This window comes from Nannobrachium achirus, assembly GCF_963921795.1.
Source record: "Nannobrachium achirus genome assembly, chromosome: 3".
Lineage (NCBI taxonomy): Eukaryota > Metazoa > Chordata > Actinopteri > Myctophiformes > Myctophidae > Nannobrachium > Nannobrachium achirus.
The window spans coordinates 12,413,735-12,430,569 of record NC_137812.1 but is presented as its reverse complement, the minus strand read 5'-3'; the positions used below and the strand labels follow the sequence as shown (position 1 = coordinate 12,430,569).

Sequence of the window (16,835 nt, the reverse complement as noted above, 5' to 3'; positions counted from 1 at the left end):
GCACAAACGTGTGGGGCACACAAGCTTGTCTCACGTCTTCTATGAGATTGCGAGATGTAAACAAATGTGACTGTTGCTGGAGAAAAGGTCCATATGTAGGCAATAGTGAAGTCCAGCAAATTAACAAAATAGGTTTGATTTAGGATTTTTGGTGTTTATTCTTTTTCCCCCCCATATTATCTAAGAGTGTATGTTTGAGAACCTTCTCATTGCAACAGAAATCCATTTTAGAATCTTTAAATACCTTAAATTAGTTTGTAAACAGAGCTGTGTTTTTGTGTTTCCTTACACCCTTCTGGGGGGTGGTGACACATATTAACATGTCAAAGCCAATATTTACATTGACATTTTCTCTGGCAGAGCTTCTAGCACTAGGTGACTTCCTGGTTTTCATAGTGCGGGAAAGGGGAGACAGGCCGTCCGACAGACAGTAGTAGCTTAACCTAGAGTACAGCACAGCACAGGACAGTAAAGTAAAGTACAATAGAGGCACGCCGTGACGGCATCAATAATATTAGCTGATCAGATAGCCTGATTTACCTTTTTTCGTGTCTTTATTAAAGTCCCTATTCATGTCACAGTCCTTATTATTAAAGTGCATATTGTATTCCTTCATTCCAGATCAGGGTGAGGAGTCCAGTCTGCAGGTGAAGATCAGTTCTCCAGCCAGGACTATTAAACAGGAACCTGAAGACCACTTGGATCTCAGTAGGTTTAAAGCACTCTGTCTTCATTTATTTTATAGGTGAAAAGTGGGCCAGTAGCCCAGTGCTGAGGTATTCCTCGAATGTCTGTGATCTTACATATAACACTTTGTGTATATTCCAAATACACACAATACAATCTGAGCTACTTGTGTAGGCCTACTCACCCAACAATTAATTCCTAAGACTTGGAGTCAGATATTGTCCTCTAGTTTCAGATCCCTTTGAAAGTTCTGGCCGAAAACATGTGTTTAGTAAATATCTCCACTACACTTTCCACAAGCTTCACATGGACAATGTTCAGTCCGGGGTGAGGGGCCCTGGAATGAGTGCTGGACTGAACTTATCAAAACTTCCTTTGGGAAGCACAAACGTGTGGGGCACACAGTTGGTCTAACATTTAACATTCAACATTTAAGTTACTTCTTTAAAACTAATAGGGACCACCTCTCATTTGCCTCTTATTGTCTTATTCAGCTCGTCTCGCATCTTCTATGAGATCGCTAGATGTAAACAAATAATGGACACATTCTTTACTGCACAGCGCAGTCAGCGCACCATCAGATTTACATTTTAGAAGATGCTGGCAAAAAGGTAATCTGTTGATACTTTTTCCAGCAACAACTCTGCACTGAGGTACTGCAGTGGAGGTACAATATTCAAAACCTTTAGAGAGTCTCGTTGTATTTTCTTCCTAGATTTCCTGCTCATCCCTGCGTGTAAAGAGGAGGTTTCACCTGAAGAGGAGTGGAGCTCCAGTCTCGTCCAGGAGGAACCTCCACAGATTAAAGAGGAACAGGAGGAGCTAATTGAAAGACCAGAAGAGGCTGGTGGTTCAACAACATTGACATTACCAGTGGTGAGAAGTGAAGATGCTGATGAACACAGAGAGACAGCGCCTGTAGCCAGCACCTCAGCTGAACACATGCAAACACAAGCTGATGTAGAGCACTGTGGAACATCACAACCAACTAGTGATGACCAGCTGCTCTCTTCACACTGTTCTGAATCTGACACTGAAGACAGTGATGACTGGGATGAGACTAGGGGAGATCAGTCAGCTTTAAACACACTGAAACCACACAAGGCACCAAATGTGGGAGGACAGGGCAAGCCGTCCCAGGATCTGACATCATCAAAAGAAACTCACTCCACGAGGAGTCAAACAGGGAAGAAAAGCTTTAGTTGTACAGAGTGTGGCAAAATGTTTAATCAAAAGGGACATCTAAAAACACACATGAGGTCTCATACAGGGGAAAAGCCCTTTTCTTGTACAGTCTGTGGTAAAAGCTTTGCTGAAAAGGGTAGTCTAAAAAGACACACGCTGATCCATACAGGTGAAACCCACTTTACTTGTACAGTCTGTGGTAAAGGCTTTTCTCGAAAGGGTACATTAAAAACACACATGAGGACTCATACAGGAGAAAAGCCCTTTTCTTGTACATTTTGTGGTAAAGGCTTTGCTCAAACAGGTCATCTAAAAACACACCTGATGACTCATACAGGCCAAAGGCCTTTTTCCTGTACAGTCTGTGGTAAAGGCCTTATTAGCACAAGTCACGTAAAAATACACATGAGGTCTCATACAGGGGAAAAGCCCCTTACTTGTACAGTCTGTGGTAAAGGCCTTATTAGCACAAGTCATGTAAAAACACACATGAGGTCTCATACAGGGGAAAAGCCCCTTACTTGTACAGTCTGTGGTAAAGGCTTTGCTCAAACAAGTAGTCTAAAAACACACATGATTACTCATACAGGCAAAAAGCCTGTTTCTTGTACAGTCTGTGGTAAAGGCCTTATTAGCAGTCATGTAAAAAGACACATGAGGTCTCATACAGGCGAAAAGCCCTTTACTTGTACAGTCTGTGGTAAAGGCTTTTCTCAAAAGGGTAATCTAAAAACACACATGAGGACACATACAGGCGAAAAGTCCTTTTCTTGTGAATTTTGAGGTAAAAGTTTTGCTGAAACAGATAGTGGTCACACACACAGACATACAGTATTGTGATAATTCAGGTATAAACCAGGATGACAATGACAAGGATACTAAAACAGAGGAATCACACAATCTGACAAAAGCAATATGACTGAATACAACTAACCCTATGTATTAGTTACTTGTTTAGAGACTTTTGTGTTATATTTGTACTGTGGATCTTCTTTTCGATTCAACATGATGGACACGTCAACTGTTTTATTTGTATTATCTTGTATTATTCCCTCCAGCCCATAGGTTATACGTAGAACAATGTGAGTATATGTTATTTTGTATTTTTCCTATTGTTTTATTGTGACTTTATTGTAAGGTGTTCAAGATAAATAAAAAGAAAAGGAGAAAATAAAAAGCATCAATGTCTGGGCACGTTTTAAAACAGCAAACCGGCAATCAAATATTTTATCTGACTTGACTGAATAAAATAAATATTAACCATTGTTAAGTGGTCTGAAAATACAATCAATCCAACACAGATGATAGCGCTGTCAAACAAGTCTATGAAGCCATCTATGAAATCTATGAGAAAGTTGAATCTGTAGTGAGGGTCCGTGGTTCATCTCTCTCTCAGCTAAGGGGTCCATCGCCTGGAAAACCTCAGAGACCCCTGGTCTAGAGTAGACTCTCTAGATGATAGCAGGAAGTTCACAGCTCAGTGATTCTTCTCAACCATCTTAATGAACCCCCTCAAGGACCCCCGGGGGTCCCTGGACCCCAAGTTGAGAGCCAGAGGTTTTACAGTATTCAGCCAGGTGTCTCCTTTCAGCAGGCATCCTGAAAATTTATTGCAAATGTGTTTTTTCCCACAGATTTCTTTCCCTGTTTTGTCTTTCTAATTATTATGAAGAATGGCGCGTATTTCTGCAGAAACTCACAAATAGCAAGAAACCACTCCATTCCCATTGAAAAGCAGAATCCACCTTCATAGGCAGATTTAAACTTTGAAGACAGATAAGGTCATACAATAGCAAAAATAGCTGATCTACAAGCTCAACGTTCTGCAAATCCACTGAAATGCTAATGTATTGTCAATTGCATGACTTGTGAAGTTTCGAAATGGCACCTCTGTATTGCATGTATGTATGTATGTATGTATGTATGTATGTATGTATGTATGTATGTACATACGTGGGGTCACTCAGCATGTGTTCTGGGGAAGGTTATGTACTGTATATCTATGGAGACTGTAGGTAGGCTATGTACCGGTATACAATCATAATTGAAGACCTGTGGCCTTTGGTTAGTCTTGCATAGAGATCTCAACAAGCGGCTGGTGACATCTAGATTCAATGTGATGTACAGTAGGTGCTATAACTGTCTGGAAACAATCTCACAATGTGTTGCAATGCCATGCCTCACAGCCTCATGCCTGTAACACGTGGGGACAGAAGAAGTGTTGATTTTGTTCCCCTTTTCTTATAAGCACTTCAGGATTTAATGTGCATTGATTTTGTAAAGTGCTTTTAAACACCTTTCACATGAGGGGTGCATCCCCTTACACCTTTTTATTTTCAGAATGATAGAGCACTTGATGGTGCAATTAATTATTGGAACAAGGCCTTAGTTACCATCCCAACATAGAGCAGCTTCAAACCCTATCAACAGTCACACATCAGTGGTGGACAGTAACTAACTGTATAGACTGAGGGTATGCGCATGCATAAAGTGAATGGTAAATCGAGCGGCAAATAGAGTGGCAAAGTGAGTTTAACGCTGTTTAATGCAATCAGATAGGACTTTTCTGTTTGTATGTGGGCTGTCAAGGTCAGAAAGTATATATATATATATATTTGCCACTCAGCAGGCTTTCCCACATAACTATGATGTATGATGTCACCTGCATACCCTCATGTGTATTGTAGATTTGGAGAAGGCATATGACCGTGTACCCCGGGAGGTTCTGTGGGAGGTTTTGCAGGAATATGGAATGAGAGGGTCCTTGTTGAGGGCCATCTGTACGCCCAAAGCGAGAGCTGTGTCCGTGTGCTCGGAAATAAGTCGGATTATTTTCCGGTGGGGGTTGGCCTCCGCCAGGGCTGTGTCGTCACCTATCCTGTTTGTGATATTCATGGACAGGATCTCGAGGCGAAGTGGTGGTGGAGAAGCTATAAGGCTCGTGAGCTAAGGGTTGCTTCACAGCTTTTTGCAGATGGCGTGGTCCTGATGGCACCATCGGTCCGAGACCTTCAGCTCTCACTGGATCGGTTCGTAGCCGAGTGTACAGCGGCCGGAATGAGGATCAGCATCTCTAAATCTGAAGCAATGGTTCTCAGCAGGAAACCGATGGATTGTGCAGTCCAAGTAGGGAATGAGGCTTTACTCCAGGTGAAGGAGTTTAAGTATCTCGGGGTCTTGTTCACGATTGAGAGAAAGGGGAAGACGGAGAAGGAGATCAGCCGGAGAATCGGAGCAGGAGGAGCGGTTTTGCAGTCACTGAATCGTTGTGAAGAAAAATGAGTTGAGCCGGAAGGCAAAGCTCTCTGTCTACCGAGCAATCTTTCCTACTCTCATCTATGGTCATGAAGTGTGGGTCATGACCGAAAGTATAAGGTTGCGGGTGCAAGCGGCCGAAATGGGTTTTCTCAGATGGGTGGCTGGTATCTCCCTTAGAAATAGGGTGAGAAGTGCAGTCAGCTGAGAGAGACTTGGAGTAGAACCGCTGCTCCTACACTTGGAAAGGAGTCAGCTTAGGTGGTTCGGGCATCTAGTACGGATGCCCCCCAAGCGCCTTCCTAGGAAGGTCCTCGATGCGCGTCTCACTGGGAGGAGACCCCGTGGCAGACCAAAGACCAGATGGAGGGATTATATCTCCAAACTGGCTTGGGAACGCCTCGGTATACTCCCTGAGGGAGTGGAGGAAGTTTCTCGGGATAAGGAAATCTGGAAGTCTCAGTTGGAACTGTTACCCCCACGACCCGATTCCAGATAAGCGGTTGAAGATGGATGGATGGATGGAAGAAATATAAATGAAATACCTGCATTTTGCGGTCAATGCTTTGGGAGTTAGATGTGAAAGCTATTAGGGGGTGGCAATTAGAATAGATAAAATAGTCCCCACTTTTTGGGATGTTTTTTGGTCCACATATGTGAAATTTGTCCTCCTGCAACAGCTATATGGTCTGCAGTGGCTCAGGGCTGCGGTTACCAAGCAGGTTGGTGCCTTGTATCATGGTTGGTGCCTCTCATGGTTTCCTACACCATTGGTGTATGAATGTGTGAGTGAATGGGTGAATGTAAAGCACAATCATTGTAAAGTACCTTCGATGAAGGTGCTACTTATAAAAATGCACCATTTACCATTTAATTAGGAGCCGTGAGCTATATCTCTATCTATCTATCTATCTATAAACATACAGTATAGGCTATACCTGCTAATAGTATCGTAGTTGCACTGGGTATTAAATGAAACATTTAGTTGTTGAAAATGTAAACTCATTCACGTGCTGTAACATTAAGATCTAAAATTAAAATAAAACACAGAGACAATGTCATTCATTAGTAAACACTCCCTGTGTGCAGTGCTGATATAAACACACATTCAGCATGTTTTCAAAAGTGAAAAAGGGGTTTCATTGTAGGCCTAATGTCCATGTAAAAATAGAAAAAAAAGGTCTTTCAGAAAAGTAAAATAGTTATTTATTCAAATTCCACAAAGAACTTGATCAATAGTGAAACCTCAAAATGAACTTTTAACAGAATCAGAATTCACTTTTGCAACATAACAGGTAGTGAGTGAAAAATGTCATGGGTTTGCTTTGCTTTCTTTGGCAAAGAAAATAAAAAAGAGGCAATATGAGGCAATAGGCTACACAAAAAATACATTGAATACAGTGAAGCCCTGCCCTGACGACAGTGAACTGGAAGAATGGGAGGAGAATCAGAGATGGACAAGGAGGTGTTTCTCCACTCCAAGATAATTAAGGATAGTGTTATCAGTGCAAATCTCCACATCTCTTTACACTAGCAGCAGGACACGGAACCCAAACACACAAGGACAGACTGTCTTTCCACAGCTACAGCAGTCTCTATCTTCAGTTACACACCTTATTATTCCACCAGGGGGCGAAATGCAGTAGGACGGCAACGGTGCCTGGATCCTTCAATGCGCATGTGAAGCACGTTGACCCGGAAGTAATTGCGTGTTGTGATGTGATCTTGGATTCTCGGTGAAAACGTCTCATGAATAAATGAGGTAAAAACGTGTCAAATGGAGTCTGTACGGCTGAAGATAAATGAACACATGACGTCGGTGGGAGAGGAGATATTGTGTGTTTTGGACAAACAGCAGCGTGGTGCTGTTTGTGGTGATAAGCTTAATGTCAGAGTGTTTTTGTTGGAGCGCCTCAGTGCGGCTGCAGAGTTCATGTGCAACCTCTTCCAGAGAGAGATGGAGACACTAGAAACTCTGCTTGAGAAACAACACAAACTGCTGGACATTGACTGTGATATGGACATCGATCTACACACTGCAGGTATGACACGATCAGTCTGCATGGTGAGGCGTAGTTAGGCTGTAGATCTGTTTGGCACTGCATTGATAAGTTGTACTGTCTATAAGTATTACTTCTTGTTAAGAAGTCACACTTATGTAGCATTGACTGTTGTTGACACACACACACACACACACACACACACACACACATACACACACACACACACACACACACATACACACACACACACACACACACACACAGAGAGAGAAATATTACGACTGCTCTGTATTGTTGATTCTTCTTTTTTGCTGTACACAACAGTACTTATTTTATTTTCTTACTTCTCTGTACATTTGTAACCTTAACTGCTGTGCCGCCCTGGGCGACTAATTTCCCCCCTTGGGATAATAACCTGTCTGTCTGTCTGTCTGTCTGTCTGTCTGTCTGTCTGGTTTGGGGGATCATTGCTTGTAGATCAATATACCAGCCAGTATACTCACACACACAATGGAAATCTGACTTCAGATGGAGAAGCCTTCCGTATTATTAAAGTCCTTATTCGTGTCACAAAGTCCTTATTATTAAAGTGCATATTGCATTCCTTCATTCCAGACCAGTGTGTGGAGTCCAGTCTGCAGGTGAAGATCAGTTCTCCTGCCAGGACTATTAAACAGGAACCTGAAGACCACCTTAAACAGGAACCTGAAGACCACCTGGATCTCAGTAAGTTTTGAGCACTCTGCCTTCATTTATTTTATTGGTGACAGTGGGCCAGTACTGAGGTAGCCCTAGAATGTCTGTGATTGTACATATAACACTTTGTGTATATTCCAAATACACAGCATTGATCGGTCCCCTCCGCTTACGGTTAGCAGACTAATCTCCGCAGCAGAAATATAATTTGTGCTACTTTTCCTAAGACTTGAAGTCAGATATTTATTGTCATCTAGTTTCATATCCCTTTGAAAGTTCTGTTTGAAAACATGCGTTCAGTAAAATATCTACACTACACTTTTCCACAAGCTTCACGGGTCTGCGTCAATATGCCAACGGGTCGGCTTTCCGACCACCTAAACCTAACCTTAACCCTAACCCTAATCTCAGTAAAACTAACGCTGGTGAATGCTAACCTGGTGAATGTTAACCTGGTCGGACCAACGGACCCTCGAACCAATGCTCAGTCCCCGAGCTTCACATGGACGACGTTCAGTCTGGGGCGAGGGGCCATGGAGTGAGTGCTAGACTGAATTTATAAAAACCTCCTTTGGGAAGCAAGCACAAACGTGTGGGGCACACAAGCTTGTCTCACGTCTTCTATGAGTTCGCGAGATGTAAACAAATAACGGACACATTCTTTACTGCACAGCGCATGAGCGCAGACTGCGCACCTTCAAATTAACATTTTAGAAGATGCCGGCAACAAGTAATCTGTTGATACCTTTTCCAGCGACAACTACTGTATGTACTGAGGTACTGCAGTGGAGGTACAATATTCAAAACCTTCAGAGAGTCTTGTTGTATTTTCTTCCTAGATTTCCTGCACATCCCTGCGTGTAAAGAGGAGGTTTCACCTAAAGAGGAGTGGAGCTCCAGTCTGGTCCAGGAGGAACAACAACCTCCACAGATTAAAGAGGAACAGGAGGAGCTAATTGAAAGACCAGAAGAGGCTGGTGGGTCAACAACATTGACATTACTAGCGGTGAAAACTAAAGATGCTGATGAACACAGAGAGACAGAGCCTGTAGCCAGCACCTCAGCTGAACGCATGCAAACACAAGCTGATGTAGAGGACTGTGGAACATCACAACCAACTAGTGATGACCAGCTCCTCTCTTCACACTGTTCTGATTCTGACACTGAAGACAGTGATGAGTGGGATGAGACTAGGGGAGATCAGTCCGCTTTAAACACACTGAAATTACACTTTGATTCTTATTTTTGCCTTGTTTTTGCTTTGTACACAACAGGACTTTTTTTCTTTTCATACTTCTCTGGAACTTTGTAACCTTAAAGGTGTATTTCACAGGGGTTTTGTAGAAACGGTTTGAAAATGGGGCAGGACCGTATCACAGATTGATTGACATTTTCTCTGGCAGCGCTTCTAGCACTAGGCGACTTCCTGGTTTTCATAGTGTGGGCAAGGGGAGACGGGCCGGCTGACAGACAGTAGTAGCTTACCTACAGTACAGCACAGTACAGGACAGTAAAGTAAAGTACAGTAGAGGCACGCCGTGACTGCATCAATAATATTAGCTGATCAGATAGCCTGATTTAACTTTTTTCGTGTCTTTATTAAAGTCCCTATTCATGTCACAGTCCTTATTATTAAAGTGCATATTGTATTCCTTCATTCCAGATCAGGGTGTGGAGTCCAGTCTGCAGGTGAAGATCAGTTCTCCAGCCAGGACTGTTTCTATTAAACAGGAACCTGAAGACCACCTGGATCTCAGTAGGTTTCAAGCACTCTGCCTTCATTTATTTTATAGGTGAAAAGTGTGCCAGTAGCCCAGTACTGAGGCAGCCTTAGAATGTCTGTGATCTTACATATAACACTTTGTGTATATTCCAAATACACACAATATAATCTGGGCTACTTGTGTACTCACCCAATAATGAATTCCTAAGACAGTCAGATATTGTCCTCTAGTTTCATATCCCTTTGAAAGTTCTGGCCAAAAACATACGTTTAGTAAAATATCTCCACTACACTTTCCACGGGCTTCACATGGACGACGTTCAGTCTGGGGTGAGGGGCCCTGGAATGAGTGCTGGACTGAACTTATCAAAACTTCCTCTGGGAAGCACAAACGTGTGGGGCACACAGTTGGCAGGTGGTGTGTTTAATCACCCCACGCCAATCACAACGCAACTGTCAATTGTGTGCCCCATACGTGTGTTTCTCAAACACATGTGTGTTCTCAAAGGAAGTTTTCATATGTTCAGTCCAGCAGTCATTTCAGGTCCGGCCCCGTCGCTGACAGAGAATGTCGTCCATGTGAAGCTCGTGGAAAAGTGGAGATATTTCTAAACACGTGTTCTGCCTTTCAAAGGGATATGAAACTAGATGACACTATCTGACTCTTAAGGAATTAATTATTGGGTTAGTGCACAAAAAGCACAATGAAAAAAAAAGAAAAAAAAAAGAACGCTTGAAACGTTTTCTAAAACATTCTTGAGAGCAACGTTGTATATTACATTGTGTATTTATTTACATGGCTGTCATGTTGGACACAGCATAAAAACTCAAAGACTCACTGATCTAACAAGTACAAGTTACTTCTTTAAAACTAATAGGGACCACCTCTCATTTGCCTCTTATTGTCTTATTCAGCTCGTCTCGCATCTTCTATGAGATCGTTAGATGTAAACAAATAACGGACACATTCTTCACTGCACAGCGCAGTCAGCGCACCATCAGATTTACATTTTAGAAGATGCTGGCAAAAGGTAATCTGTTGATACTTTTTCCAGCGACGGTGCCAGCGACGGTGCCATGGCATTGGTCCGAAGGTTCATTAGTCCGAAGGTTCATTAGTCCGAATTTGTTAAGAATAATATGCCTAACTCTAACCCTAACCTTAACCTCAGTAACCATAACTAAATTTGGACTAATGAACCTTCGGACTAATGAACCTTCAGACTTATGGGCAGTCCCCCCAGCGACAACTATGCACTGAGGTACTGCAGTGGAGGTACAATATTCAAAACCTTTAGAGAGTCTCGTTGTATTTTCTTCCTAGATTTCCTGCTCATTCCTGCGTGTAAAGAGGAGGTTTCACCTGAAGAGGAGTGGAGCTCCAGTCTGGTCCAGGAGGAACAACAACCTCCACAGATTAAAGAGGAACAGGAGGAGCTAATTGAAAGACCAGAAGAGGCTGGTGGGTCAACAACATTGACATTACTAGTGGTGAAAAGTGAAGATGCTGATGAACACAGACAGACAGAACCTGTAGCCAGCACCTCAGCTGAACGCATGCAAACACAAGCTGATGTAGAGGACTGTGGAACATCACAACCAACTAGTGATGACCAGCTGCTCTCTTCACACTGTTCTGAATCTGACACTGAAGACAGTGATGACTGGGATGAGACTAGGGGAGATCAGTCAGCTTTAAACACACTGAAACCACACAAGACACCAAATGTGGGAGGACAGCGCAGGCTGTCCCAGGATCTGACATCATCAAAAGAAGCTCACTCCACGAGGAGTCAAACAGGGAAGAAAAGCTTCAGTTGTACAGAGTGTGGCAAAATGTTTAATCAAAAGGAACATCTACAAACACACATGAGGACACATACAGGGGAAAAGCCCTTTTCTTGTACAGTCTGTGGTAAAGGCTTTTCTCAAAAGGGTACAATAAAAACACACATGAGGTTTCATACAGGAGAAAAGCCTTTTTCTTGTACAGTCTGTGGTAAAGGCTTTATTAGCACAAGTCATGTAAAAACACACATGAGGACACATACAGGGGAAAAGCCCTTTTCTTGTACAGTCTGTGGTAAAGGCTTTTCTCAAAAGGGTACAATAAAAACACACATGAGGTTTCATACAGGCGAAAAGCCCTTTTCTTGTACAGTCTGTGGTAAAGGCTTTGCTGAAAAGAGTAAAATAAAAAAACACATGAGGACTCATACAGGCGAAAAGCCCTTTTCTTGTACACTTTGTGGTAAAGGTTTTGCTGAAACAGGTAGTCTAAAAACACACCTGATTACTCATACAGGCCAAAAGCCTTTTTCTTGTACAGTCTGTGGTAAAGGCTTTTCTCAAAAGGGTAATCTAAAAACACACCTGAGGTCTCATACAGGCGAAAAGCCCTTTTCTTGTACATTTTGTGGTAAAGGCTTTGCTAAAAAAAGTACAATTAAAAAACACATGAGGTCTCATACAGGCGAAAAGCCCTTTTCTTGTACATTTTGTGGTAAAAGCTTTGCTGAAACAGGTAGTCTAAAAAAACACCTAATGACTCATACAGGCCAAAAGCCTTTTTCTTGTACGGTCTGTGGTAAAGGCTTTAATAACAAAAGTAATCTAAAAATACACATGGTGACTCATACAGAGGGACAGCCTTTACATTAAAGTAGTCACACACACACACAGACATACAGATTTGTGATAATTCAGGTATAAACCAGGATGACAATGACAAGGATACTAAAACAGTGGAATCACACAATCTGACAACATGATTGAATACAATTTACACTATGCGTTACTTGTTTAGGGATTTTTGCGTTATATTTTGTATGGATCTTTTCGATTCAACACGATGGACACATCAACTGTTTTATTTGTATTATCTTGTATTATTCCCTCAAGCTCATGTTATTTTGTATTTTTACAATTGTTTTATTGTGACTACATTGTAAGGTGTTCACGATAAATAAAAAGAAAAGGAAAAAACTAAAAAGCATCAGTGTCTGGTCATATTTTAAAACAGCAAACAGGCAATCACATATTTAATCTGACTATATAAATGTGACTGAATAAAATACATGATTGTTAAGTGGTCTGAAAATACAATCAATCCAACACCGATGATAGTGCTGTCAAACAAGTCTATGAAGCCATCTATGAAATCTATGAAAAAGTTGAATCTGTAGTGAGGGTCCCTGGTCCATCTCTGTTTTTTGGTCACTGACTCACTGTTTATTTTATTTTGCACATACGTGACATTTTTCCTCCTGCAACAGCTATGGCCTGCAGTGGCTCAGGGCTGCGGTTGCCAAGCAGGTTGTTGCCTTGCATGGTTGGTGCCTTTCATGGTTTCCTACACCATCTGTGTATGAATGTGTGAGTGAATGGATGAATGGAAAGCGTACATTTACCATTCATTTAACTAGGAGCCGTGAGCAGCCATTCTACTGGATCTATCTATCTATCTATCTATCTATCTATCTATAAACATACAGTATATCTGAGATAGGCTATACCTGCTAATAGTATCGTATGCAGATTAACATCTGCACAAAGTTGCACTGGGTATTATAAATGAAACGTTTAGTTGTTGAAAATGTAAACTCATTCACGTGCTGTAACATTAAGATCTAAAATTAAAATAAAACACAGAGACAATGTCATTCATTAGTAAACACTCCCTGTGTGCAGTGCTGATATAATCATACTTTCAGCGTGTTTTCAAAAGTGAAAAGGGGTTTCATTGTAGGCCTAATGGTCCATGTAAAAATAGAAAAAAAGGTCTTTCAGAAAAGTAAAATGTGTTAGGCCTACTCATTCAAATTCCACAAAGAACTTGATCAATAGCGAAACCTCAAAATGAACTTTTAACAGAATCAGAATTCACTTTTGCAACATAACAGGTAGTGAGTGAAAAATGTCATGGGTTTGCTTTGCTTTCTTTGGCAAAGAAAATAAAAAAGAGGCTGTAGGTATGCAGCAATAGGTTACACAAAAAATACATTGAATACAGTGAAACCCTGACCTGACTGCAGTGAACTGGAAGAATGGGAGGAGAATCAGAGATGGACAAGGGGGTGTTTCTCCATTCCAAGATAAAAGGATAGTGTTATCACTGCAAATCTCCACATCTTTTTACACTTGCAGCAGGACACGGAACCCAAACACACAAGGACAGACTGTCTTTCCACAGCTACTAGGCTCTATCTTCAGTTACACACCTTATTATTCCACCAGGGGGCGAAATTATAACATATATTACGTATTAACTTATATGTATTATATATTTAATGCAAATATATACGGTCTATAATCCGGACATGAATAATAAAAAACAAGTAGTTAAGGGGATACGATTGCTTTGCATTCTACATTTCAATTTTAAAGCCTTTTAAAATGAACAAAATATAAAATATGTACCTGCACTATAGCTGATAAAGAGACCAAACTACAAGACAGCTTTATTCTTGGACACTGGTGAGAGGCGGGTTCATTAACTTTTATTCAAGTATTTCTGTGCCTCAAAGAAGGCTCATGTGTACGGCAAAGTTCATTTGGATAAATATGAGGTCACGCCACGCTTAACCGCTTTCAACCGCTCAACACTCCACCTGTAAACATTGATAATAAAGTTCCCATCCTCAGTGTGTGTGTGCTGGAGCTTCAGGCCGGTGAAGAAAGCCTTGGCCTCTCCACAGGTAGGGTTGGTGCAGAGCGGACAACACAGGGTCATCTGACGAGAGCAAGGCTCGTTAGCCGCCAGGTGAGCCCGGACCAGATCTGCCAAGGCCTTCGCGAAGAGTGGGTTTCCGTTCAGCGACTCTGCTCTGCGGATGCTCTCTGCCCCGCACTCTTCTCCCAGCAGCCGGCCGTACTTTATGTCAAGCTCGTACAGCGTCTCTATGTGGTCCGACGTGAAGGTGATCGGCACCAGAAGAATGTTCCTCCTCCCGCGCTCGCAGAGGGCCCTGATCGCGTCATCCGTCTGCGGCCCGAGCCACGCCATGGGGCCGAACCGGGACTGCCAGGCCAGCCGGTAGGGGTTGCAGAGCCCCAGCCTCTCCATGACCGCCTGCACCGTGGCTTGTACTTCCTGCGGGTAGGGGTCGCCTCTGTTCACCACGGCCATGGGCAGGGAATGCGCCAAGAACAGGATGACCACGTCGTCCCGCTTCTCCTCTGGGAACTTCAGCAGCTCGTTGCGGACGTGCTCCGCGAAGCACTCCACCAGTAAGGGGTGAGTGGGCCAGCGGTCGATGACACTCAGCTCATCTTCGGCCCGACGCCTCTCTTGCGGTAGTGACGATAGATGGCGTTCAGGCTACTGCCCGTGGTGGAGCAGCTGTACTGCGGGTACTGTGTGAAGGCCACCGCCTGCTCCACTCCATCATTCTCCATCGCCTCTATGGCCTCCTCCGTCAGAGGGTGGGCATAGCGGAAACCGATGTAGTACCTGTGAGGGGCCGTTTCCGGAGACGTCTCGTCCAGGAGCCTGACCATGCCTTCCGCCTGCGTCGAGGTCCAGTGTTTGATGGGCGACCCTCCTCCGATCTTGCGGTACCGTTCCTGGATCTTAGGTGTGCGCCGTCTGGCAATGAACGGGCCCAGCCTGCTCTGTACGGGAAGCTTCATCAGGTCCGTGTCCGTGAAGAGCCGTAGCAGGAAGTCGTGGACGTCTTCCAGCTTCTCTGGCCCCCCCATGTTTAGCATCAAAATCCCCGTCTTAGGTCTCCTGTTTCCCTCTGTTTCTGGAGGAACAGGCTGGGGTGAGGCAGCAGCACCAGCTGCTTCTGTGGACTGTCGTCTCAGAGAAGATTTCAAACACACACTTCTGTTACCGAACAGGATAAGCCGTCTGTGTGGGCTGCTTCCCAGGAGGACTGCCGTGGCGGTACAGATCCCACTCTGAAGATGCATTGTGTCACAGAGAGAATATCAACGTCACTGAAAAATATGTGGTGTTCACAGTGAAAAATACCAAGTCCTGACAGAAGCACAAGTAGTAAGGGCACTGCAGAAACACTTGAGCATGTGGGTATGTAAGGCCAAATACCCTGGTTAGTACAGAGGGTGCAGATCTCTAGTTTAGAGTGTGCAGGTGTCATTATGAGTCAGGCATATCCATATATGGAGTACTAATAGCAGTCATGCCCAAAATTGACTTAAGAGAGTCAGTTAATGTTCCTCATTCCTTCCTTTAATGCTGTGTCATCGCGTGTCATCATGGCCATCTGTTAATTACACAGGGTTTCTTATGCAAGCTTACAGGGGCAGAACATATGGAACGTAAACATGGGTATAATAGAACATCAAAAACAGAATCATTGAAAGAATAAATAAATCAATAGTGCAATGCCTTTTATTCTGTAAGCATTTTATGGTTATGACTATGAGTCTGCCACGGAACTCCATAAATGGTGCTAACTGACTTAAGTCAATTTTGGGCATGACTGCTATTAGTACTCCATATATGGATATGCCTGACTCATAATGACACATGCACACTCTAAACTAGAGATCTGCACCCTCTGTACTAACCAGGGTATTTGGCCTTACATACCCACATGCTCAAGTGTTTCTGCAGTGCCCTTACTACTTGTGCTTCTGTCAGGACTTGGTATTTTTCCACTGTGAACACCACATATTTTTCAGTGACGTTGATGTTCTCTTTGTGACACAATGCATCTTCAGAGAGGGATCTGTACCGCCACGGCAGTCCTCCTGGGAAGCAGCCGACATGCTCTGCGTATCCTGTTCGGTAACAGAAGTGTGTGTTTGAAATCTTCTCTGAGACGACAGTCACAGGTCTGGATGAGTGACAAGGTTTGGTTTCTGAACTGTTGGACTGTTGGTCCTTAAAGGACAAGTTCACCTCTGAGACAACCAGATCTTATTGTATTCTTGTTTGGGACAAGATCAACACAATCCTGAGTTATTTTTTGTGTTCAATCTGTGTTTTGAGATATTTCAGCATGAACGATGATGCATTTTGCATCATATGATGCTGCATGATGCGTCATATGATGCAAAATGCATCATCATTCATGCTTAAATACTACAATATCTCAAAACACAGATTGAACACAAACAAAAATTCAGGATTGTGTTGATCTTGTCCCAAACAACAATAAAATAAGATCTGGTTGTCCCAGAGGTGAACTTGCCCTTTAAGGGACTTCAATGTGTCTTACATGATGTCAACATCATTAGGGTCTCATTTAGAAAGAGAAACTGTGACACTATATGTCCTTTGTTTCATTTTTAGGGGGAAAGAAAGGACACCAGCA

The 16,835-nt window shown here is 42.9% G+C and overlaps 1 pseudogene across 1 annotated transcript in view; it reads right to left on the bottom strand.

The window, feature by feature from the left end:
- Window positions 1-15,366, bottom strand: part of LOC308281981 (ferrochelatase, mitochondrial-like) — a 73,451-nt pseudogene extending 58,085 nt beyond the window's left edge. The window contains exons 1-2 of the transcript in view: window positions 14,205-15,366; window positions 13,574-13,587 (exon numbers count right to left, since the gene is read on the bottom strand). The product of the transcript in view is annotated as a ferrochelatase, mitochondrial-like (transcript). The remainder of the gene's footprint in view (window positions 1-13,573; window positions 13,588-14,204) is intronic.
- Between the last annotated feature and the right edge of the window lie 1,469 nt (window positions 15,367-16,835).